The following is a 25,202-nucleotide window of genomic DNA, read 5'->3' on the forward strand; positions in this document are numbered from 1 at the left end:
TTAATTAGGAAGAAGACGGTACAATATGGTGTTTAAATCCTTATCTGCATTCCCGATTGTGTGGGAAGGATGGAGAGGGGGGGGGGGTTTGAGGAATTGTGCATTTTTGAATAAAAACAATAAAAAATGAAAAGAAAAATGTAATCATCCCTCATTTGAATATTTGACAATTTTAAGCATTGGTTGGCTTCACATGTGTGTGCTAGTGCATTGATGATCGTCCTTTGATTGATTATTTTTTTCTCACAAGTGCAACTAATTGCACTAACAAACAATATAAAACCCGTGCGCTGCATGCGTCCGATCGATCCGGCAAATAGCTCCAACAGTAAATCTATTCATACATCCACACGACAACTTGCACGCTGATCAAATCCAGATTCGAACGACGGCTCTAGCCAACGCGCAATGCATCAAGCAGTCAAAAAAACGGGAAGAAAAAAAACAATAACCACCAAGTCAAACACACAAGGCAAGGTCAAGCATTCGCCAATAACTGCTGTGAGAGAAAGGTGGGAATGAAGGAGGTGGACGTCACTCAAAGCGAATCCACGCAAACAATGAGACCCCAAATTTTGAGTGATACAGGCCGAGGGGTATGAGGAAGCTTAAGGAAGCAAGGAGAAACGCGCTGCGATGAGAGTTCGCATTCTGTTTTACACGCGCGCTTCACTAACACCAATACAAATACCGTGCTTTGACGAGCCGTCTGTGAATGTGTGTGTGTCTTCTTTCAGCGAGCTCAACTTGGAGCTGCTCGTCACATCGTGTTGTCTCGCTTACACTACAGCATCGAACCATCGCTCCGTATGTCCCCCCCTCCTACGCGTACAAAACCACCAGTACAGCGCGACGCTTTGACGGAGATGGTTGTGCGCGTTTTGTTCTCCCGCGCGCAGTGTTTGTGCATTGATGCGCATTTCGTTATAAGTCTCGTGCGCCGGTGTGTTTTGGCGAAGTGTGCAGTGAATAAACAGTGTGCACAGACACACATGCAGTGCGTGGATCGACAGGTAAGAATTTGCTGAACAGAGGCAACGCAGATTGTCGACAAGTTTCCCGCAGCCTGGCTCGACCCGGTATGACGTCATTCGTGAGTATGAAGGATTCTAAATGTGTACTTTAGTGTGTACTTTATTTTTCAATAAAGTGTTTAATGTAATAAAAAATGACAGTTTTTGTGTTTAGTTTTAGAATAAGTGCATGAAAGAAAGAGAAAAACGAAAGAAACAACTATCTTTACATGTGTTGGTAGCATGGCTCGAAAGAACACAAACACATTGAGAACTGCAGAGCGCACCGTGCGTTACGGGTGGGGAGGGGGAGGGCTCGCGCGAGGGTGTAACTCATTCGTCGAAGGGGCACTGTATTTCGACAGCGTCACTCAAATCACTCAAAAAATACACTCATTTTGCCGGACGGGAATACGCTCTGGGTGAACGGATAAAGAAGACACCCACCGGTCACCAGCACTCAGAGATCCGCTGAGATTGAAGCTGGCTTTGAAGCTGAGTTGGCGAAATTATTCAACCGATCCGTCGGGTCCCGAAGCCGAAGCAAACCCGAAGTCGAAGCAAAACCCGAACGGGGTTCGGCACGACCCTTCGTTAAAATAGCCCCCTCCCCCTTTTTTGCCAGGATTTCTTTCCGAAATGATACAGTGCGAACCATTAACCATTATAATATAACCATTATATTATTATATTAATATGATTCGATTTATTGAATATTTTATATAACATAAATACAAAAAAAAACACAACACATGCACAATAACCACTGCACTTAATTCTAAATTAACGCACATAATTTAACAAACACTTTTTACACTCGCACAGAGAAAAATTAGCACAGCACTTTCTGCTCCACATCGCTGTCGCGCCTAGTTCTTCTCGCTGCACTGTACGGGCCACCATCTCCAACACCACGACACTGCCACAGGTTTTGTTGTCTCCGTTCGCCGTGAAACACACATGAAATGGAAGAAAAATTATATTAATTAGAAGGGGGGATGTTGGTTGATAATTTTAATCACTTTTACTTACCTTAAATTAGAATGATCTCCATTTTTACGGGGTTTATCCGCTGACCACCAAGAGCTGAAACACCACACAAGCACCAACCTCACTGGACTGAAAGTAAAGCCTACTGCGTGAATGTGTGTATGCGCTTCTGCCAAGCCAACCGCGCCGTACTGCGTGTGTAGCCAAGTACGTGTGTGTGTGTATTTGCACCACTGGACACAGAACACAAATCTCACCGCACAGCAGAGCGTGTGTCGCCAAGTGTATGCATGTGTGTATTTGCACCACTGAATTCTGAACGTCCACCACACAGCGTGTATCGCCAAGTGCGTGGCTGTGTGTAGTATCACCGTGGACTGCAGAAAACTACCTGCACTAGAACAGAGCGCTGGTGTGGCCAAATGTGTGCATGTGTGTACTTGCTCCACTGAAAGCCGGTATCGCACCAGATTTCGGGTGTCGCCTTGTGCGTGTGTGTGTGTTATTGTCACAGCACACTCGTTCGTCATTTTTTCGTTTTTTCGCTTGAGCCACTCGATTTCGTTCTTCGCTGATTTTGGCAGCGCACGAAGGGGGTTCGGTTTCAACTTCCAACAACAACAACCACACGAGGAGGCTCGGGGACACTCATCAGGGGAAAATCGCTCAAATTAGAGCGAGAGACAGATAGAAAAAACGAAAGGTCAATATAAAATCTTCGGCTTTTGACTGTTGGGTATGCAACAAAATCGAAGGCAAGGCGAAGGACGCTATTTGCGTAGTCGGAAATCCAAAAGATTCCGAAGAGATAACAATAATTTTTATTTGAAAATTTTTAGCACACTGTAGAGTACAAAGTAGACAAAACAAATTTCGTTGCTGATGCGCTGTCGTTGCTGATGCGCTGTCGTTGCCAACAAATGTCGTTGCCGGAAGGTCCAAGGCGAGGCACAAGAAAACGAAACTAATTCACACAATATTGTAGATATATAAACATCTCATTTAGCAGATACATCGGATAATTATTACGTAAAGTCAACTAATCGATCAATGAACTAGAAACATGCGAAATTTGCCACACAAATAAGTACGAACGAAAACTGTACAATATAGAAATATCACCAAGGCCAGCATCAGAAAAGCCTATTGAGAGAATGCTTTAAATCTTGTACTGGCGAGGTGGAAGGTGTTGATGGATCGAAAGGAATCGATAGTTGCCGTTTTCTTGGATCTAAAACGAGCATTTGAGACTATATCAAGACCGTTATTGCTGCAGACCTTAAGGCGTTTTGGTATTGTGGGGAAAGAGCTCAATTGGTTCGAAAATTATTTAAAAGACAGAACTCAGAGAACAGTTTTTGGAAACTCTATATCAGAGCCTATAGAAAATACCCTTGGAGTTCCGCAAGGAAGTGTTCTTGGACCAATTTTGTTTATAATGTATATCAATGACATGAAACAGGTTTTGAAGTCTTGTGAGATCAATCTTTTTGCCGATGATACTGTTTTGTTTATCTCGCACAAAGACATCAAGCAAGCAGAGTCTCTGATTAATTTCGATTTAAACGCTCTGGATGGTTGGCTTAGGTACAAAAAGCTAGCATTAAACGTTAAGAAGACTAGTTACATGGTAATGACTGCTGGTGTATTAGACAGTCCCCCATCCATCGTGATAAATAAGGAACCAATCGAAAGAGTCCGTCAGGTTAAATATCTGGGGGTTATTTTAGACGACAGATTGAAGTTCAACACTCACATAGACTGGGTCATCGCTAAAGTGGCATCAAAGTGTGGGGTTATTAGTAGGCTGGCAAAAGATCTCGATTTTTTTGGGTTAGTTAACCTCTATAAGTCACTGATTTCACCACATTTTGATTTTTGCTCGTCGATTCTGTTTCTTGGCAATAAGGGACAAATTAAAAGGCTTCAGAGATTGCAAAATCGTATTATGCGGTTAGCTTTAGGGTGTGGCCGACGTACGTCGTCTTTTGTTATGCTAGATATTCTTCAGTGGATGTCTGTAGAGCAGAGGATTGTGTATCAAACCATGACCTTTATATTTAAACTTTTGGGGGGCCTTTTGCCAGGGTATTTAGGGGAACGCATTGTTCGAGGATCTGATGTTCATCGGCACTGTACACGCAGAGCAAATGAGCCGAGGGTTCCCAACTTAATTTCACATGGTGCCAGAAACTCTTTGTTTTTCAAGGGGATTCAATTGTACAACAGATTACCCGGAGAAATCAAGAATGCGAGTAACTTGCCAGACTTCAAACGTAGGTGTGCGGCATATGTTAAACAAACTGTGTAATGTCATATTTGTGTAGAAGTCCTATGTCACTATGTTATGTACAACTGCACTTGTCATCATGAGCTTGATGATGATGATAAGATTTTTCTTGATATATGAAATCAAATTAGAAAAAATATATAAGAAAGAGACAACATAAGTTTGAGACACGCGCGCGTACAAGTGGACAATCGGATTTAGTTTGGGAGAGCTTGCTGTCTGCATGTCTGGGAGGTCACAGCGAGATTCACTCATTGATGATTGTAAGTGGCCAATTCCAGATACATTAGGTTCTCCTGCATCGGAAGGTAGTGCCCTGGTGCCATCGTTGGTACCAGCGGAACTGGCCATATGCATGTTGCAGTGTGCCCTGATAATTTCCAATACATTAGGTTCTGCTGCTTCGGAAGGTAGTGCCCTGGAGCCGGTGTGGCACCAGTGGAACTGGCCATATGCATGTCGCAGTTATGTCCTGATGTGTTCGATGGAGTTGACCCGTTTTTTCTTGATGAAACTACGTCGGTCGTCTTGGGTGTGTGTATGACTTGGTGATTTCTTTTGAATGACGTCCGATGCCACCACTTGCTCGTAAATTTTTATTTTATTCAAAAAACTACCTTAGAGTAATATTATCGTAAAGATACTTCCGTCCTTCTCAAACCTGTGTTGGGGTAAGAGGTGGGACTTATCATCATCATCAATTCATGTGGGTATCTCCTAAATTAACTCTTGCAGTTTTCTTTCGTTGGTAGACTCATTTTGAAAGTTCGCGGAAATGATTGAAATACCGACCAGCAGCGAACGAAATATTTTGGAATAATATTATTTATCTTCATCGGAAAGGATACAAACAAGTGCTCTTCGAGGTGTTATTACAATATATTCCAAACGTTAGTATTTCGTGCAATGAAGATAGCACATTTATCGGCATTATTTACGTTAGCACAATTTACAACGCTCAGCGATGCAATCTGTTCAGTGAGAAGTGTAATGCCATTTTCTCCAAGGGAGCAAATCCTACAGGCAGGGCAGAGCAACTATGCAGGGCAGAGCAATCAGTCAGGACGTAATAATACGATGCATAATTCTACAAACTATAATTCAGCCAAATTTCGTAAGCCAGTATTGCGTTCGTATAGAAATAGGAAGCACTGACTGTTAAGATCGAACCAAACCAGGAAGAGTGTTCGTAGGGCTCACGAACACTGGGGGTAATGTTAATAATAATTAACTTTAGATTCGATCTGTCGGTGTTATCTACCGTGATTCCCGACAGAGCGCGGTACAAACACGTAGTGTGGGAAGCATCCGATACCGATCGAGCCGAATATTCCCGATCGCTCAAGCGATTGATTTTTAGCATCGCAATAATAAAATAATATAAGACTGCTTAAGAAAACGCTTGTTATTTAATACGTAATACTACTACGGGCGAAAGAAAGAATGCTGTTGCAATAGTTTGCAATAAGCTTACATAGAAAAGATAAAATTTAGTGAATTACATACTAAGGGCGTTAATAGGGCAGAAACTAAGGTTATAGGTTAAGTAGGGTCTGCGGATATTATAATTAGATATGTGCAGACTTTACGCTAGAGGTTACGTGCGACCTTGCAACTCTAGAAAGGTCCTCTTTTGATACCTGGAGCTCGATAAATAAAGTCCTTAAATTACAACTTGTAATTATATATATACTATATACTAGCTGATTTACCCGGTTTCACACGGGATAAAATCAGTGTCTCGTTTCAATAAAAAATAGAAAAATTTGCAATCCAAGGAGTATAAAACAACGATTGCCAGGAGTCATAACAACAATAGGTAATTAAGATCTGCAATCATCCGCTTGGGTACTACTGAGTTTTTGGTTTACCACGGAGTTTATTGGACCCATATATACCATATGTCATATACAGGCAATCCATGTTATATGCTATTAACGCGGACTGGAGGCAATCGCGTATCTCTACAGGGTTTACCAGCATAATAAACAACTGTCCATTTGTTTATAACAATAGTCGTTTTGAATAGACACCGCTGTCTACCACTTGCTCACACGTCAGATGGTGTAAGCTACTCTGTCCAATTCAATAACACAATTTTCGCCTTAGATTAGCAACTGTCAGATTCGGCACAGTTTGTTTTGCTGGGAAAAATTTTGCAAAAACAAAACATTTTCAAACACGTTTCTTTTATTCAAGCAATATGGAGTATAAACCATACATTTCAATAAATCAAAACATTACAAAACAACATAATATGTCCAAATTGCTCAGCTTTCCCATATTCTGATATTTAATCACCTGTTTACAACATGGTTCAATTCTTACAGATAAGTGATACACGTTCCAGACCCGTGCCGCATCTGACGTGTGTTTTCGAAGACGACAATTGTGAAATTGAAATGGACTGTGTACCAAAAACGACTTGACTTGTTTGTAAGTGGTAGACAATAGTGTTTTTCAAATCGAAGATTGCTAGTAGACAGTGGACAGTTGGTGGGTTTATTTATTAATTTGTGTGTGACCTTGAGACGCTGTGGGAGAAGCTGGATTGGGATTCAATGTGTTATCGGTGTATTGATGGTTTATTTTATTTCGTGCCGCTGCTGATGAGACCATTCGATGCCCCTGCCAATTGAGGGTGAAGAAGCCTATTTAAAACAAGCGTAGGAGAACGTTTAACACTAATCTAATATTATTTAATTTGAACATGTTTGATGCTTCAACGACCTTCTAAGCATCATGTAGCACAGTGTATAGTGGCAATAATTTTTTTTTTTAATGTGCCGAATTCTGTCTCGCGTTTTCGGGTATCGTCACACACACGCACACACACAGCGCGGGGAAAGTGACCGTTCACTCTATCATGTCGCGATTCCCCACCCCGCCCGGCGCTAGGGATGAGGATGCGCTATATGATAGCTGATGATTGCGGAAGGGGAGGGGGGGTTTGGTGGAGGGTGCGTGCTTGCGTACGCGCTTTCGTAGGTGCGTTCTCGCGTGCGCGCGTTCGTAGGTGCCTTATCTCGTGCGCGCGCGCGTGTCTGTGTGTGTGTGTGTGTGTGTGTGTGTGTGTGTGTGTGTGTGTGTGTGTGTGTGTGTGTGTGTGTGTGTGTGTGTGTGTGTGTGTGTTTGTGTGTGCGTTTGGAAACCCCAAAACTATTTGATTCTGATGCGTACATTTTCTTCCGCTGCGGCTACAACGTCCATGCATTTTCGATCTCGCTACCTGAGAGACAACACAACCATTGGCATTGGCATCTTTGCGATCGGCTCTGTTGTTGGGGGTATTAAAAAGACACACGATCTAAGCAAACGTGCGTGTGATATGTTGCACATTTATTTCTAATTCAGCTAGCGGACGCTAGTGGAAACAACATTTTGAATTGATTCCATACAAAAGAGGATTCTGGATTTGTTTATTACGGTGCGCGTATGGTGCTGCACCTGTCCGTCCAGAATCTGGTGGCTTTTTGGTTTGGAGTAGGGGAAAGCGGGGCAAAATGGGCATGTGGGGCAAAATGGGCACCCTCTATTTAAGCATTATTTGACTACAAAGATACTTTCCAATGCTCAAAATGTATTCATTCTATGAACACCATGTAAGTTTCATAACCCTTACATGACAAAAAACCAAGAAAAATGCAAAATAAGGTTTAGTAGCATATTGATGTAATTTTTGCCACTGCGAAAATAAGCTTAAACCAGTGTCACAGGGATGCGTTGAAGTTGTACATGATATATTTTTAAAGTGTAAAACCTCGAATTTTACCAATTTGAATTAAACGTTCTAGTTAAAACAAAGGCACAAAATCGCAAAGTAGAAGAATAAACAGAAGGCTGAAGGTGTTGTCAGTACAACGATCCGTAAACGAATGATCTTTATTTTGACATTCAGATTATCGCACAGTTGTCACGGTGATGGTCATATTCTGATCCAGCATATTGAGACTATGGTCTTATCAGGGGACAAATCTCCAGGATATTACAGCTCGGCTATCCTGACAAACAAATTGACCTCAATTTGAGCGGCTTTACTGTAGAAATCTTCAATACTTATTGAACAGAACTGGCATGAGAATAACTCACATACTTTCAATCACAACTGCTTTTCTGACCAACATCTCCTCCGGAAGTCTTGCTGAAGTTTACGGAAGTTACAGCCAAGCATAAGGACGATGATGATATCGAAAGGTGTTGATCCGGAATGATGTCGTCATATGATGCGTGAAGTTGGGTCAATTTCAAGGTGGGTGTCAATTTCAATCACAGCTGCTTTTCTGACCAACATCTCCTCCGAAAGTCTTGCTGAAGTTTACGGAAGTTACAGCCAAGCATGAGGACGATGCTGATATCAAAAAGAACTGATCCTGAATGAAGTCGTTATGTGATGCGTTGAATCAATCTCATAGTGGGTGTAAGTACTGCTGCCGCTGATCGGCATCTCCTTGAGAAATCTTGCTGACGTTTACAGAAGTTACAGCCAAGTATAAAGACAATATCGATCAGGATGAATCTGAATACTGAACGACACCACGATGATTGTTGTTCAACAGCTCAGTAGGCTACAACCGATGCCACAGCACTCGAACATGACGCGGAGGTAGAGGGTGATAGCGGGGTCAATCCATAAAGTGGCGGAAGGTAAAGCACACGGTGAATCGGAGGTGATGACAACACGGCATGCGGTGCACATGCAATGACAGAAGTGATGCACGAAGCTTTTCCAGTATTCCAAGTATGAGCGATGATAAAAGAATAGCCAGCAGCCGTATTCATACTAAATGGCGGCGTCGTCATTGTCGTGCAACATGAACAAGATGGCGGCCACACAAAATGCAAATGCTGGATGGCTGGATGATCTATGCGGTTGCAGGGATCGAGATCGTTGCGGCTGGTGAATCTGGCCATCTAGCCATGAGGCAAATCGTGCCTAATCATCGAATTTGCTGCCTATACCGGCAAGCACACACAGAAGCTTCTCGTTTTTGCGCATCGCAATGGCAGATCGTAGTGTAGCAGATTTACTGCTAACAGTAGGTCACATCTAACTTAGCATTGCCAAAAGCCAGGTAAAAAGACGTAAACCACCAGAAGCGCAAGCGCATAGCCAGCAGCCAGGTAAAGAAACGTTAAACACCAGAAGCGTAAACGTTCTCGTGTTTTACCCCAGAACATAAATAAGGAAAACGCGCCACAGATAAGCAATTAAACTTCCGTAAAACCCAGGCATAAACAGGAAAACGTTCGCTACATCCACAATGCACGGATAGTTGATAAAACACAGGCACGCTAGGTATAATTTAAGAACACCTGTAAAAACCCAAACCCGGAAAACCAATGAAAGCTCACATTTGACAAACATCTGGTTGCCAAATGTGAAACCACTTTCACACCATCTTTCTTATAAATAAAGCTCGAATTGATGGCGAAGTCAGTTCATCTTCCATAGACACGTAGATCACTCGTGTTCTGGTGCACCTCACCAATTTGCAGATTCCGCCGAAGGCTCTGCTCAATTTGATAATCATTTTTGGTTATCAGCTGTTCAGTCAGTTGACCGATCAGCATTACCCTCATCGAAATAAAGTGCACATTTGCACTAGTTCCACCCAACTTCTCCCACGGTGTCCGATTCCGCCTCGGTCATCAACTCGACGCGCAAGGTCGATCCAGTCCGCGATTCCGCCGACGTAAGCAAGTGCTTCTTTTCGGACTTAGCGTAAGTGTGAACTTTCACTGTGCTCCGCGCATTGACTCACCGAAACGGTTTGAGAAGCGCGGCCGAACCTACCACATGGCGACCGTGACAGCGTAGCAAAAACAAAGCTACAAGAACAATAAAGTGCAGTGAAAAAGCAAAAGTGCAGTGCTGTGTAAAAACTCTTGTTGTGAGTACTTACCTTACCACATGCCTCAAAAATCTAAAAAGTAACAGTGCCAGTTAAGTGCAAATACACATTGTTGTGAAAATCTATCTCAAAATGCAAAAGTGATCAATGCCTAAATAATCAGTTTTAGACCTTTTAGAATCTATCTCAAAATGCAAAAGTGATCAATGCCTAAATAATCAGTTTTAGACCTTGAATTTCAACTCTAAATGATACATCAAAACGCTAACTTAGCAAAACAAATACAAAGTGCAACCAAGTTGAAGAAAAATGGGTAACGATGTTTCGAACCCGAAAGCAAATACGAAGGGTGATAATGACCTTTCAATTATTCAGACCCAAAATGTTCACTCAGAGCAACACGAAAGCCACGAAATGAAACTGCACATTGTGCTTATATTGCTTTCAATCATACTCAACCAAAAGATCGTAAAAGTAATCTTCAGAATAGTGAAAATACAATCTCAAAACGAGGCAATGAATAAATTACAACTGCTTAAATAGTTTGCGTTTTGACAATCAAAACATGTCTTATTGCAAGTGATACAAATTTAAAATAAAAGATAATAGAGTGGATGGAAGAACCACGAACCACGAGAGGTGGCCAGCGTGATTTTATGGAAAAGTAGTTCCCAACGTGGAAGACAAATGACCAAGGCGAGCTTACTGCCCGATCTGGAATGACAGGCGAGAATGGACAGGAGTCCCAACCCAGAAGTTACACCGAGTGATATCAACTGATGACATTGTAAGAAAATACTTCAAGCTCCGAGTTTATACCAAGCCCCGAGTATACAACATGCGCCGAAAGATGATCAGCGAGCAGCATCATCAGCAGCAACGAAAACAAATACATGTTATATATTCAAAGAAGGTATTGTAAACCATATCCTCATATCAAAATCATCATCAAAATCAAATCAGGAGTAGACTACCTTTGCCTATTAGAAACAGACAAACTATCTGAACCAACATCAAAAATAATCATTAGCACAAGTTCCATGTTTTACAACATAATTTCATTTACACCAGAAATGAGACGCTAAATGCAACCTCAAACGACTTACGAAAGCAAGTCAGACTTTAGAGTTTGCGCTGCATAAAATATGCGAAATTTCAAAATAAACATAAAAGAAACAAGAATTATCAACAACTATAATCAAATTATCTATTGCCAACAATGAAAGAATTAGTGAATATATCTATTTCCGACAAATTGTTGTAAATAATCCAACTAGATGGATTGCGTAACAGGCAAAAAGGTTTAGATTAATTCGAGATATGACTCTTTCAAACCTCTCTTTTACCATATGAGTGCAATACAGATAATACAACAAATAGAGAGACAATATTAATGACGAGAAATACTTTTTATAAGTTAACAAGAATGAATTAGAAATTTCGAAAATAAAATATCGTTCAAACTTAGAATGTAGAACGTCAAGAAAACTAATACCAAAATGAACTCTCTAGAAATTTTGAAGACGGCAACAAGCCTCATACCATCTTTCAATGGTAGAGAAGACGAAACTGAAGCCATGCTAGTAGCATTAGAAACTCTTAAAGAAGCTGTAGATGAACAACATCACCACCTTATCATGAGAATCGTTCAATCGAAATTAAAAGGACAAGGAAGAAAGATTGTAGGGAAATTGGTAAACAGCATTGACGACGTTTTGATAAGAATCAATCCACATTTTAAGAAAACTGAACTACCCGAAGACATTGTAATTGCCATCTATGCTCTGAAGCAAAAATTCACAGTGAAGGATTTTGGAGAAAAAATTCAAGACTTAGCAGAAGAACTAGAGCAGGCTTACCTAAACGAAAATGTCGCCCCAGAGTTGGCTAGCGAATAAACCAACAGGATAGCAATGAAAGCTTTTGGAAAAGGGTTAAAAAACGAGATCCATCAGGCAATAGTTCTGTCACGTATGATTCCTACCTTAGACGCTGCAATTAAGGCAATTAAAAATTAAAAAATTAAAAAATTAAAAAATTAAAAAATTAAAAAATCACATTTACAATCAAAATGGTAGAGAATATAAAAACATTGATGAAAATAACAATCAAGTGCAATTTGTACAAGATTATGTAGAGTTCAACAGCAGAACAAGTTATGAAACTAAATCTTATGAACCTATGAACGATCAAATAATTTATGAAGTAAAAAGGCCAAGTAATGACTCAGAAAGAATTATTAAAGAAAATGAAGAGATAGCTAACGAAAATCGCGAAGAACATATAAACAATCAGTATGAGAAAGAATACGAAAATTGTATGCAAACTATACTCATTAATGAAGTTATTAAGAGAAATATTGTTGAGAAACCAATGAACGACCCAACAGAGGTTATAAAACTGCTAGATAGCGTAGAAAGAAATAATGAGACGAATTGTAAAGACAGCCATGCAACTGAGCTGAATAATGCAAAGAAAAGAAAACTTAGCATCAAATCAAAGAAGAAGAAAATTGAAGTAAGTAATCAATCATATTACCAGGATATAGAGGCTGAGAAAAATAAAAAAGTCACATTTAGTGAACCAAGAAATATTGTTGCTTACGAAAAGTATCTCAAAGAACTTTTAGAACATTTGCATCATACTATCTCAATGATAACAATTAAAAAATCTATAATCGTAGAATCCTCAAGAAATGAACCTAACAAACGTATCAACGCGATATCAAACTGTTACAATCCCCATTAAACTATCAACGATATTGTATCTCTAGACAATCAATCAATGTACATAAAATATTACCCACCTTAACGATATGAAATGTCAATAAGTTTTTTCAAACAAAAATATTAAACTTACACAAAAAACGTATAAGAAAAAAAAATCAACAAAAATCGAGCAATTAAAATATGACAGAATAACTTCATTTCATTACGTTATTCTTCCGAAGGGTGGAGGTGTAGCAGATTTACTGCTAACAGTAGGTCACATCAAACTTAGCATTGCCAAAAGCCAGGTAAAAAGACGTAAACCACCAGAAGCGCAAGCGCATAGCCAGCAGCCAGGTAAAAAGACGTAAACCACCAGAAGCGCAAGCGCATAGCCAGCAGCCAGGTAAAGAAACGTTAAACACCAGAAGCGTAAACGTTCTCGTGTTTTACCCCAGAACATAAATAAGGAAAACGCGCCACAGATAAGCAATTAAACTTCCGTAAAACCCAGGCATAAACAGGAAAACGTTCGCTACATCCACAATGCACGGATAGTTGATAAAACACAGGCACGCTAGGTATAATTTAAGAACACCTGTAAAAACCCAAACCCGGAAAACCAAATGAAAGCTCACATTTGACAAACATCTGGTTGCCAAATGTGAAACCACTTTCACACCATCTTTCTTATAAATAAAGCTCGAATTGATGGCGAAGTCAGTTCATCTTCCATAGACACGTAGATCACTCGTGTTCTGGTGCACCTCACCAATTTGCAGATTCCGCCGAAGGCTCTGCTCAATTTGATAATCATTTTTGGTTATCAGCTGTTCAGTCAGTTGACCGATCAGCATTACCCTCATCGAAATAAAGTGCACATTTGCACTAGTTCCACCCAACTTCTCCCACGGTGTCCGATTCCGCCTCGGTCATCAACTCGACGCGCAAGGTCGATCCAGTCCGCGATTCCGCCGACGTAAGCAAGTGCTTCTTTTCGGACTTAGCGTAAGTGTGAACAGGTTGACGTAACCGATACGCGACAAATGTGTTTACATTTTGGTGTCGCGTTCCGTACGATCCCCTTCCTCGTCCCACACCCTTTCACTGTGCTCCGCGCATTGACTCACCGAAACGGTTTGAGAAGCGCGGCCGAACCTACCACAGTAGCGTCATCTCACACACAAACTCTTTGTTACACAATCTTGTGCCGTGCTGGATTAGACAGCAAAGTGAGTGCAGGCGATAAGATGTAGCACACTTCTGAGATGTAATGATTAGAACTAATTTGAATTAATTCAATCAACCGATGAACTCAAACTGAGCACAATCCGAAGGCAGAAGAATAAAGGCAGAAGAAATAAACCGACACAGAAGAAGACTGAAGATGTTGCCGGTACGACGATCCGTAAACGAATTATCTTTATTTTGACATTCAGATTATCGCACAGTTGTCACGGTGATGGTCATATTCTGATCCAGCATATTGAGCACTATGGTCTTATCAGGGGTCAAATCTCCAGGATATTACAAAAGATATGATTTTTCTATATAATTTGTCTGAAGAAAGCAAGGCGATTGAATGCGTATTTTTACTAATATAACAAAAAATACAAAAATGCTTCACGTGGGGCAAAATGGGCAGTTACGCTTAGGGCAACATGGGCAGATGCTTTTGACATACGGCGCTTGGTGAGGCTATGGGGTTGTATTTGTCGCCTCAATAGTGATATCAGGCATAGATTAAAAACATTGAATTTAGTAGATTTAAACGTGTAAAATCTGTTTTAATTTTGATAACATATTTTTGGAAGAATTTTAAGGGCTTTTCTGACCAGCAAAACAAAAGATAGAACGAAAATACATTTCACGAAACGTGCGCAAAACCATAGACCATTACCTAAGCGCAGTTGTTGTGGCCCATTTTGCCCCAGTGTTTTGACGTTTCACAGTTTGTTTACATATGCCCATTTTGCCCCAGGGATATGCCCATTTTACCCCGCGTGTCAAAAATGCTTCTCGTAAAACATCAACTTTTATTTTACATTATTTACATGTTTTTAAGTTGATTTCATTCTATGTGGCAATTTAAATCCATAGACAAATGGTGGAGGCATGCAATAATGAAAGAAAAATTGTGTTTTATGGCATATTCAAAGGAATATTCAGTAAACTGCTTAACATGCCCATTTTGCCCCGCTTTCCCCTAGTTATCATGACGCCGATTGACCGGCAATGCCTTGGAATGGGTTCGGATCGGTAGGTTCATGTTTTGGTCGAGTGCATTCCGTGCATTTGTCGCGCCACAGCAGTAGACCCGGCAGCACCAAAGTCAAAACAAAAACCTTCCCCGAGTGTGGACTGCTATGCTAATTTCTTCTTCTTCTTATTATTATTATTATTGGCGTAATAGCCAACGCGATCATGCCGGCCTTTTCAGGACTTGAGTACCACGTAGCCGGATAGTCACCTCTTGCTACGGCGGACGGTTCATACGCGGTTAGAACCCACGACGGGGTACTGTCACACTGTCTCCTGCTCGATGTATACGCTGCAGGCAGGGGGAAGGATGCACCTCCACGATAAAAAAACACCGTCATGAACCAGCGGCGGATCTAACGGTAGGCGGACTAGGCGGTCGCCGATTATCTCTACAAGTGGACAGAGTATTAACGACAAGGGCCCCCGGAAAGATGGTCGTTAGGGCTCCGTGGCTGGAGAAACATTTGCACCTCCCCTCCCCAATGGCGACAACAATTTTAGGGCCTGTGACTAATGATCGTAGGGGTCCCATGGCCACCCCCCTCCCCCCCATCCGCCGGCAATTTAAGTATACCGTTCAATCTTCCAACAGCTGTGTGCCAGTACCCCCTGCTCCCGGTCATCAGTTACCATTGACAGGGGCCTCAATTCGTCTTTCCGCCTTTCATGAACACCTTCCTTTCTTTGACCGATGGATCATAACATTCCGGAAGAAAACACATTTGGCGAAAGTGTTGCACACACATGCACGCTCACACCCACGCGCAGATGGCTCAGGATATCTATGTAATCTACAGCATACGAAAGCAAAAGCTTAGGGTAACAAAGTTATGCTTAATGCTTAACACGTTCAGCACGATGACATGTCCCAGGGACTACCAGTGAACTTTCCAGGATGCTGGTTTCACAATCAGCTTGCGTTCTTGATGCTGGTGGAACGGAAAGTTGATGAAAATCAGCGCCGGGCTGAACGTGTCAATGCGAATTAGGGTTCAGCGCGTTGCACAGCAAACCCTCCAACGTAAACTAGCGATTCCTTGGTCATTTTTATATTGCAGTATTTGAACTCATTGCGATTTTTTGGTTTGATTTGTGAAAATGCAACTTCATCGCCGCAATGTTTGTTAACGGCATTTTTGGCGCCACAACAGCTCGCGAGCATTGACCACACGCGAGAAAGAGATGGCGCTATGGAGGGAAAAAGCACGGACGACGGCTGACAGCGATTGGCCGTCTGACACACCAACACATCCAAACCTTCGACAGCGCGGTCAGGCGAGGGGTATGAGGCGGAGCCAGGGGCGGGTAGCTCGACGAGCTGCTCGACAAATTTGCCGTTGGAGAGAAAAGGAAGGCATGATAAAATTCTCAGAACTCCATGATTTCTTCCGTCGCTTTGCGCAGCGGAGGGGTAGATCGACGAGCTGCTTGACAAATTTGCCGTTGGAGAGAAAAGGAAGGCATGATAAAATTCTCCGAACGCCATGATTTCTTCCGTCGCTTTGCGCAGCGGGTCTTTAAGCTTCCAGCAACTCGAAAAACGCTAACAATCTGCTCGAAAATGTCATTTGGGCAATCACAGGGAAGGAGACCCCAACGACCAAAACGCGATGAATGGGTAAAACTACCCAAACGACCAAAACGCGATGAATGGGTAAAACTATCGACCTGAAATGGAGCCCTATCTCAGTACCCATACTGAGATAGGGCTCCATTTCAGGTCCATAGTACCCATACCCAAAGGCAGACAATTTTGGACTTTGAGAGAGAGCAAAAAGCTAATCCTCCTTACTCTCTCCCACTTCTCTCTCGAATTTCATTTATATGAGTTCTAGGAGAAGGAGAAAGGGGAGGAGATGTAACAAGTGAGTTAAATTGATCAGGAGAGGGGTGGACACATTCACCATTCACCGCCAATATCGAGAATTTGATATTTGCCGGTGGTGTTTGAGGTATCGGCGTTCCGTGTGGACCACGGACGCTAAATGAAAACGTTGTGTATATTTTCGTACAGTATCTCATTACCACGGAACGTGTTACTGCGCGGTTGAATCAGGAATCGCGCATCGAATCGATGGAAGAAGGGAGTACGAACGAGGGGAGGAGAAGAGGAAGGACAGAGAAAAACGATGCACATTCACTCATACATTCTTACAGCAGCAGGCAATTCGCGAGAACATGAAATCGGGAGAGTATATTTTAACGCTCGCAAATGAGAGCAAGCAGGTGCGGCATAGAAGATAAAGCAAGACAGCCGAGTTTTTGTTCAAGATAAGTCCAAAATGTCTCATTGGGTAGGGCCCACGGAAATAGTGTAAAGTGAAGTGACAATTACTTGCAACAAAATTGCGAGTGTACAAGTTTAAAAGTTGATGTTTAAGCGCACTACCAGATAGACATGACATATTGATTCGTTAAAGTTTGTGAAATTCACGTCCTTGCACTACCAGATAGACCGTGCAAGTAGCAAAGTATACATACTACTAGATAGGTGTTACTTTTACACAATTTTCGCACTAGAAGATAGACGAAATTTGTGACGTCGTAGGGTGTACTACCAGATAGGGCCCGGATACCAAAACCAAATAAAACAAAATTTGTTAAAGACAAAGTTACCCAAAAAACAAAACGCTTTAAAGAAAGCAAGGGAACTGTTCATTAGTGATGGGTAATCCGGAGTGGAGTCATGGATCAATTCCGACTCCGGTGCGCAAAATATGACTCCGACTCCGGATCATAACCGGATTTGACTCCGGATCAGTCCGGATCAATCCGGATCAATCTGGATGAGTCCTGATGGACTGATCCGGACTGATCCGGATTATCCGGATTGATCCGGACTGATCCGGACTGATCCGGACTGATCCGAACTCAGAGTCGATGAGTCCGAGGGTTTTCCCGTGCGGACCCCCCCCCCTCCCCCCTCGCTAAACAGTCCGGAGCAACTCCGAGTCCGACTCCGAGGGGTGCCAGAGGATCGATCCGACTCCGGAAAAAAATTGTATTTACCCATCACTTCTTCTTCTTCTTCTTTGGCTCAACAACCGATGTCGGTAAAGGCCTGCCTGTACCCACTTGTGGGCTTGGCTTTCAGTTACTAATTGATTCCCCCCCATAACAGGATAGTCAGTCCTACGTATGGCGGCACGGTCTATTTGGGGATTGAACCCATGACGGGCATGTTGTAAAGTCGCACGAGTTGACGACTGTAGTCCGAGACCGGATTCACATATTCCACTTAAATCCGATATTCCATGAGTCAATTCGTTGAATTTAAACGAAATGGTACTGGAATCATTGCAAAGTGAAATTCTTGCTCTGCGACAAGTTGTGCAGAATCTGCAAGATAATTAATTTGGACAAACGACAGGATAATTAAGATTGGACTTATACAAATCCCTATGCAAAATCCCTGACCCGATAAAATCATTACCGAAGTTCGACGGTATTAGAAAACCATTAGCATCATGGCTAAACACAGCCGAAAGCACCTTACAAATTTGTCATGGCATCGTGTCAGAACAACAGGAGTCAATATTTATTACAGCAGTAATAATTAAAATAGAAGGAAGAGCAAAAGATACAATTTGTCTGGCTGGAAACCCTAACACCTTTCTCGAAATAAAAGAGATTCTCTTAAACGCCTTAGGAGATCGTCAAGAGTTTACCTATTATAAAAGTTAACTTTGGCAAACTAAAATGAGTGATAATATGAGCATTCACAAATATTACAATAAAATCAATGAGATCATGCAAAGTACAAAAACCCAAGCTAAACAAAACGAAAAATATCGAAAAAAATGGGACGCTATAAATGATTGTATTGAAGAGTATGGCTTAGCAGCATTTTTAGTTGGCCTAAAACAACCTTATTTTGGTTATGAGCAAGCAGCTACTCCCAAAGATTTGGAAGTATAATTCGAAAAAGAACATTAGTATCGAATTGTGGTGTTCGCCTGTTCAAATTAAGTGAATTGGGAAGGACAGCTTTTTCTCATCACTTGAGGTCTGCGATATTAAGGGTTAATTAGGGTCTCAAGTAGACAGTTAAAGAGCTTAGAAGATAACGGGAGAGTTGGGCAGGACACGCATAATGAGCGCGAGAAATGCGTAGCCTCGCGAGAGTGCGTAGGTGCGTGAGAAAGGACAGGTGCGTGAGAAGGAATAGGCGAGCGAGCGTAAGGCGAGAGAGAGAAGGTATAAAAAGGAGCATCCGATCGGATAAGCTCTCTTTCTTAATACTCCGGTATACCGCGACAATACTGTTCTCCTTCGCACGATTAAGATAATAAAGTGAATATAATTGTAGAAACTTACAGAATCATTCTAGAAAACAACAAAGTTTTACTGCGCGATAACGAAAAGTTGACCTGCAGTACAGCTATAAAACACAAAATTATCACTAAAGATAATATGCCGACCTATATAAAATCTTACAAATATCCTCACCACTTTAAAAATGATGTAGAGGAACAAATCCAGTAAATGTTACAAACAGATGTAATTCAACCCTCATCAAGTCCATATTCTTCACCAATTTGGGTTGTACCAAAAAAAATAGACGCTTCTGGTAAAAAGAAAATTAGAGTCGTTATATATTATCGTAAACTTAACGAAAAAACTAACGCTGATAAATTTTCTATTCCACAGATCGAAGATATTTTACATAGTCTAGGAAAATCACAATATTTCACAACACTAGATATAAAATCTGGACTTCACCAAATCGAAATGGATCCAAAACACAGTGAAAAAACAGCTTTTTATGTGGACAAAGGTCATTTTGAATTTTCAAGAATGCCTTTTGGTCTTAAAAACGCTCCTGCCACATACCAAAGAGCGACGAATAATATACTTCAAGAATTTATAGCACAAATTTGTTATGTCTATTTAGATGACATAATAATCATTGGTAAAAATTAAAACATCATTTGCCAAATATTTCAATTATATTGAAACGGTTATTTGAATTTAATTTAAAAATTTAGCTTGATAAATGTGAATTCTTAAAAAAAGAAACAGATTTCTTCGGACATGTAATAACAGCAGAAGGGATAAAACCAGACCCAACTAAATTAGAAAGAAATAAAAAACTGGAAACTCTCAACCAACCAGAAATAAATAAAACAATTCCTTGGACTGACAGGATATTACAGACGTTTTATCAAAGACTTTTCAAAACTTGCCAAGCCTTTGGCACAATACCTAAAAAAGAAGAAACGCTTAATGTTAAAGATACAACATACACACAAGCATTCGAAAAACTTAAAAGCATCTTGACATCAGACCAAATACTTTCGTACCCTAACTTCAATCTACCATTTATCCTAACGACGGATGCAAGCAACTATGCATTAGGAGCAGTACTATCACAAGTCCTATATAACAAATTTTACAAAAAGGTTCTCATTTTCAATCTCTCACTATAGAGCGTTACTTTTTCACTCTATAGTGAGACGAAATTGGTTAGTGAGTTGATGTTAGGGGCGGATAGCTTGGATGATTTCTGTAGCGTGTTGGTTTTCTTGCAAACTTTGTACCGACATAGCGATTCATCGATGTAGGCGTTGGACGAAAGACAACAAGGATGTTTTCGTCAAACGAACAGACGAATATCGCCCTCACGTATGTGAAATTGTGTAATATTTATGAAGTGATCTAAACAGCATAAAGATTCAAAAGTACAGTTAAGCTTAAAATTAATTGCAGCAGCTTCCGTGGTATGTTGGTACGGATAACCAGTGGATCGCGAGCCACCGCCAGACTGATTGGCTGATCGTTATTGGCCGTATAGTGTACTGTTGATGTCTGGATGCTGAGGAAATGTCGCATTATCCTCTCTTATTGTGAACGTGAAACGTGAACCACTTTTGTGAAGATTTACACTCGCAAAATCAAGATCAGTACACCGTCGAAGACTCCGAACAGAATCAGATACTGTGAGCTTTCGAGAACCTCAAAGCGCTGGGAATCATTGATTAGTATCTGTGAGAAATGACGCCGCGGAAGGCGCTAACGATATTTCCGTCCATGCTGCATTTAGACGACTTTGTGCAAATACTGCCAGACTTTCTACAATGCGCCTTATCCGCAGCCGAAATATTTTCCGTGGTGGATGCGGAACACTCTTATGCTATCGATGAGCTGGACAACATATTAGTAAACGTGAACCGATTGAACAACGAACAATGAACGGGGTGCGATGAAATTACCGCAGTAGTGGACAGCTACGATTTGACAGAACAATCCAGAGGAGACACACAATGGACAGGTTTTTTCCTTGATTGACCTGGTGGCATCGGAAATCCGTTTATGCTCGAAACTATTCTTGCATTTAATCGAAAATTACAATCGCAGTGGCTTCGAGTGGAATTGCTACTCTGCTGCTGACCATGGAAAGAACGCTACACTCTACATTCAGGCTATCGCTCATCCTGGACGCTCACAGTTCCTATAATATCCGTGTACAGTAAAGGTCTGAAGCAGTGTATTCGGCGGAGCATGATTTGGGGCAAATTTAGGGTATTGCATTTGCGGGAAAACATGCGTGTGAAGTAGTGATGGGAATAGTTCCGAAAATTGAGGAACGGAACGAACCTGCCAATCTGGAGAAAAAGAACGGAACGCGGAACGCAGGTTCAAGATGACCTGCGATGGTTACGCTTTTTTCAGTTGCTCACTTCATATATGGTGAACTTGAAAGTAGTCATTGAATATTGTGTAATATATTTTTTGTGCAGTAATCACACCGTTTCAATTAAACAAAGCTAAATAATAGTTTACTGAATGTGTAAAACTATTATTCTACTAAAATATAAACGCTTAACTTAAGTTTTGTTGTTTTTGTTTTTACTAAAATTAATCATTATTCCCTTTTTATACTTCTAAATAAAGAAGTAAATCAGAAATTTGTTGCAATGCATATGAAATTTTGATGCAAAATCAAAAAGCTTATAAGTTTAATCGGATTTTTAAATTTCGTATGTACGGATGTACGGTGAACTACCGGTGTGAAAGTGCCCGGCAGTGCACTTTAATTGTCCATATGAATAGCGCTGTTTCATGGGGCGATAAATGGCGTTAAAGAAATTATTGCGGAAGGCTAAACGTGTCATGCACCCTCAATATTTAGTTGCACAAAGAAGATTTCAGGTAAAAATTCAAACTAGTTCATTGGACATGCATGCGCATCGAAGCAGCTTAGCACCAGACACATAGCAATTCATCGACTACCACAATGCAGTCCAAATAACGCACCTATACTGATAACATCCATATGGCAGAAGAGAAACATTTCATTCATTGCGCTTACCGCTAGTGCAGGATTGTATCTTTAAATTTTGGCGATTAGCTTCCCACCAATCACAAATCTCTATCCTTCACTGGCTTCACGGCTCAGGTGTTGTACTGTTATCTCTTTGACTGAGAGAGTATGGCTTGCACTGTTATCACTCACATAAACAGAATTTGTGTGTGTGTGTGTGTGTGTGTGTGTGTGTGTGTGTGTGTGTGTGTGTGTGTGTGTGTGTGTGTGTCCATACTAGAAAGAAGCAAAAGAGAAGAGAACGCCGTTCTTTACCGGAACGAAAAGAACGCTGAGAGAAACAGGTTCAGACTTTACCTGCTTTCTTTGTACGTACCAAATCGGCCCATCGTATGAAAGAGAGCAGATGATCGTGCGTTCCAGACTGGATCGAAAAGAACGCTGCGAGAAACAGGTTTAAATTGAACCGGCAAACCGGCTCATCAATACAAAGAGAGTAGAATGTCTTGCGTTCTAGGCCGGATCGCAATAAGCACTGAGAGCAACCGGCCCAGCACAAATAGCCGAGAACGCTGAGAGCAGCCGGTTCAGATCGGATCGATAAGATCGTTGATAACAGTCGGTTCAGGTCGGATCGCAAAGAACGGTGGGAGCAACAGGTTCAGTTTGAACCTGCTTGGGTTAAAAATAAGGATCGCGGTCCGGATGCTTGCATGCTGGAACGGATCGCACCTGGCAGGTTCGGAACGCAACGCGCATCACTAGTGTGAAGAAAGCTAGACTATTCGAGATGCTGAAGAGCGGAAAGAGTTCGTAGAATTTCTGCTCTGCATCGGCGAAAGTCATACGACATACGGCATGAGACATTCCCGGGGTTCGGTAAGGCATACCCCCAGGACAATCGCATGGCAATCGGATTGAACGCGCAACATTTTCCATACAATCCGTAGTGTTGCGTTTTCTTCGCGCCAACTTTGCCTGTATTTTCAATGAGCCAAGCGATTTTACCCCCTCCTACACGCATTGTATCCTACAGCACGCTTGACGCGGCAACGTTCACCACATACACACACACATCTCCACACTCAGGGTACGACATCTTCCCTGTTGCTGTTCTGGACTCAGACAAAATTTGTGTTTCTACACTTATTGTTCAAAAAAGTAGTAGCTCTTAGGATCTGAATTTACAAACAAATATCAAAATGTTATGTTCTGCTAATGATATTGCACTAAATTTAATTGCACTACATTAAGTTTTTACATATCTTTCGTAAAAGTTCGTCAGAGTATGAAAATGTCGATTCAATTTGTCATGAATAACTTGAATTTTAAGATTTTCGCGCATAAAATTATGACGCGCGCTGTCTGTGCGGCGGCGTAAGTCGCTACTCGTATAGCCGTCTCGCTTCTTCTTGTGTGTGCTTTACCGTTGCTCACCGCTTCAAGAACATTGCTGCTCACACACACGTCAGTCTGTGGCAAACAATTGGAGGGGGAGGATGTGTCGGTTTGCTCCAGAAATCGTGTGTGATTTTGGTGTTCTGGATTTGGTTCCATCGCTGTTTGTTTTGGTGAATTTGAAAAGGTAAGAATCATCAACCGATGTAAAAGTGTGAGAGTAAGATGATGCTGATGGTGACTGATGCTTTTCTTTGTTTCTTTTCCTGCTTTCATCCACTGATGGCGTCGAGCATCGCCGAGGATGTGATCGAATTCGGAATATTTTAAACGAGGAGCTTCATTCCGGATTTTGTTTGCAATAAGGTAAGTTATGATAACACACAAAGCATACCAAAAAAGAGTGAGTAATCTTATTCTTAACTTTCATTTCTTCAACAGCGCTGAACTCATCCTCCAGCTTACAACGAACGGTCAACGGATGATGAAGGAGAGGAGGGACGGCAAAGGTACACGCACAAACGTGCACACCTCAGCCTTGTCGGAGAACGAGAAAACGGGAGGGGGAGACCGGCAACGTAGGTTCTATACGTTCTTCATTTACGCTCCCTCGTGCGTTCGTGCGTGCGTGCACGCGCGCGTCTGTGTGTGTGTATGTGTGTGCATGCCTGCGTGCGTGGCTGTGTGTGTTTTTGCCGCTTCGCTTAACGAGATCCTACGGGATCACCTTGCGAAAAACACCAAGAGAGGGGGAGGGGTAGGTGTATGTGTGTGTATGTGTGCTTGCATGCGTACGTGGTTGTGAGTGTGTTTTTTGCTGTTTCGCGATCTCCTACGGAATCAAAAGGGGGTGGGGGGGAAACACGAGGGGGGGAGGAGTGAGGTGTGTGTTTGTGTGCTAGCCTGCATGCGTGCGTGGCTTTGTCTGTGTGTGTTTTTGCGTTCGCGTTCTCCTACGGGATCACCTTGCGAAAAACACCATGGGGAGAAGAAGGTGTGTGTGTGTGTTTTCTCTTCTTTGTCGTTTCACACTCTCCCGTGGGTCTCCTTGTGTGCGTTAGTTTTTTTGTTTTTCAAGAAGAAAAAAAAATACTTCGAAAAATACCAGTGGGGAGGGTGTGTGTATGAATGAAAGAATGTGCTTAGAAAAAGAAAGTAGAAAATAAAAAAAAATATTGAACAACGGATTCGTAAGTGTGTTTGAACTCATTGCTATCCGAAAAAAAGCGAGGGGGGGCTCTTGAAATGTAGTACACATGTATGCAACATGTATCGTGTCGCCGCGACGGTGTATCTCGCTCAATCCGTTAAGCCTGAAAAGTGCTTCTATCGGATCGTCTAATCGGGCGCCATTTAATCAATCCGTTAGCGAAAAGTCGCATGGATTTTGGTACCGGGGATGCCAAGATACCACGGAACTTTATA

General features: G+C 41.6%; 1 protein-coding gene across 2 annotated transcripts in view; it reads right to left on the minus strand.

Moving 5' to 3' along the window:
* LOC120897845 (chitooligosaccharidolytic beta-N-acetylglucosaminidase) overlaps positions 1-25,202 on the minus strand; it is a 42,155-nt gene that overhangs the window by 14,985 nt on the left and 1,968 nt on the right. Inside the window, exon 2 of one of the 2 annotated variants that reach the window (XM_040302982.1) lies at positions 12,005-12,137. The exons of the other annotated variant lie outside the window; for it this stretch is intronic. The gene's annotated coding sequence lies outside the window, so the exon portion shown is untranslated. The remainder of the gene's footprint in view (positions 1-12,004; positions 12,138-25,202) is intronic. 2 annotated transcript variants of the gene reach the window in all.

The sequence above is a fragment of the Anopheles arabiensis genome, chromosome 2, assembly GCF_016920715.1.
Source record: "Anopheles arabiensis isolate DONGOLA chromosome 2, AaraD3, whole genome shotgun sequence".
Taxonomy (NCBI): Eukaryota; Metazoa; Arthropoda; class Insecta; order Diptera; family Culicidae; genus Anopheles; species Anopheles arabiensis.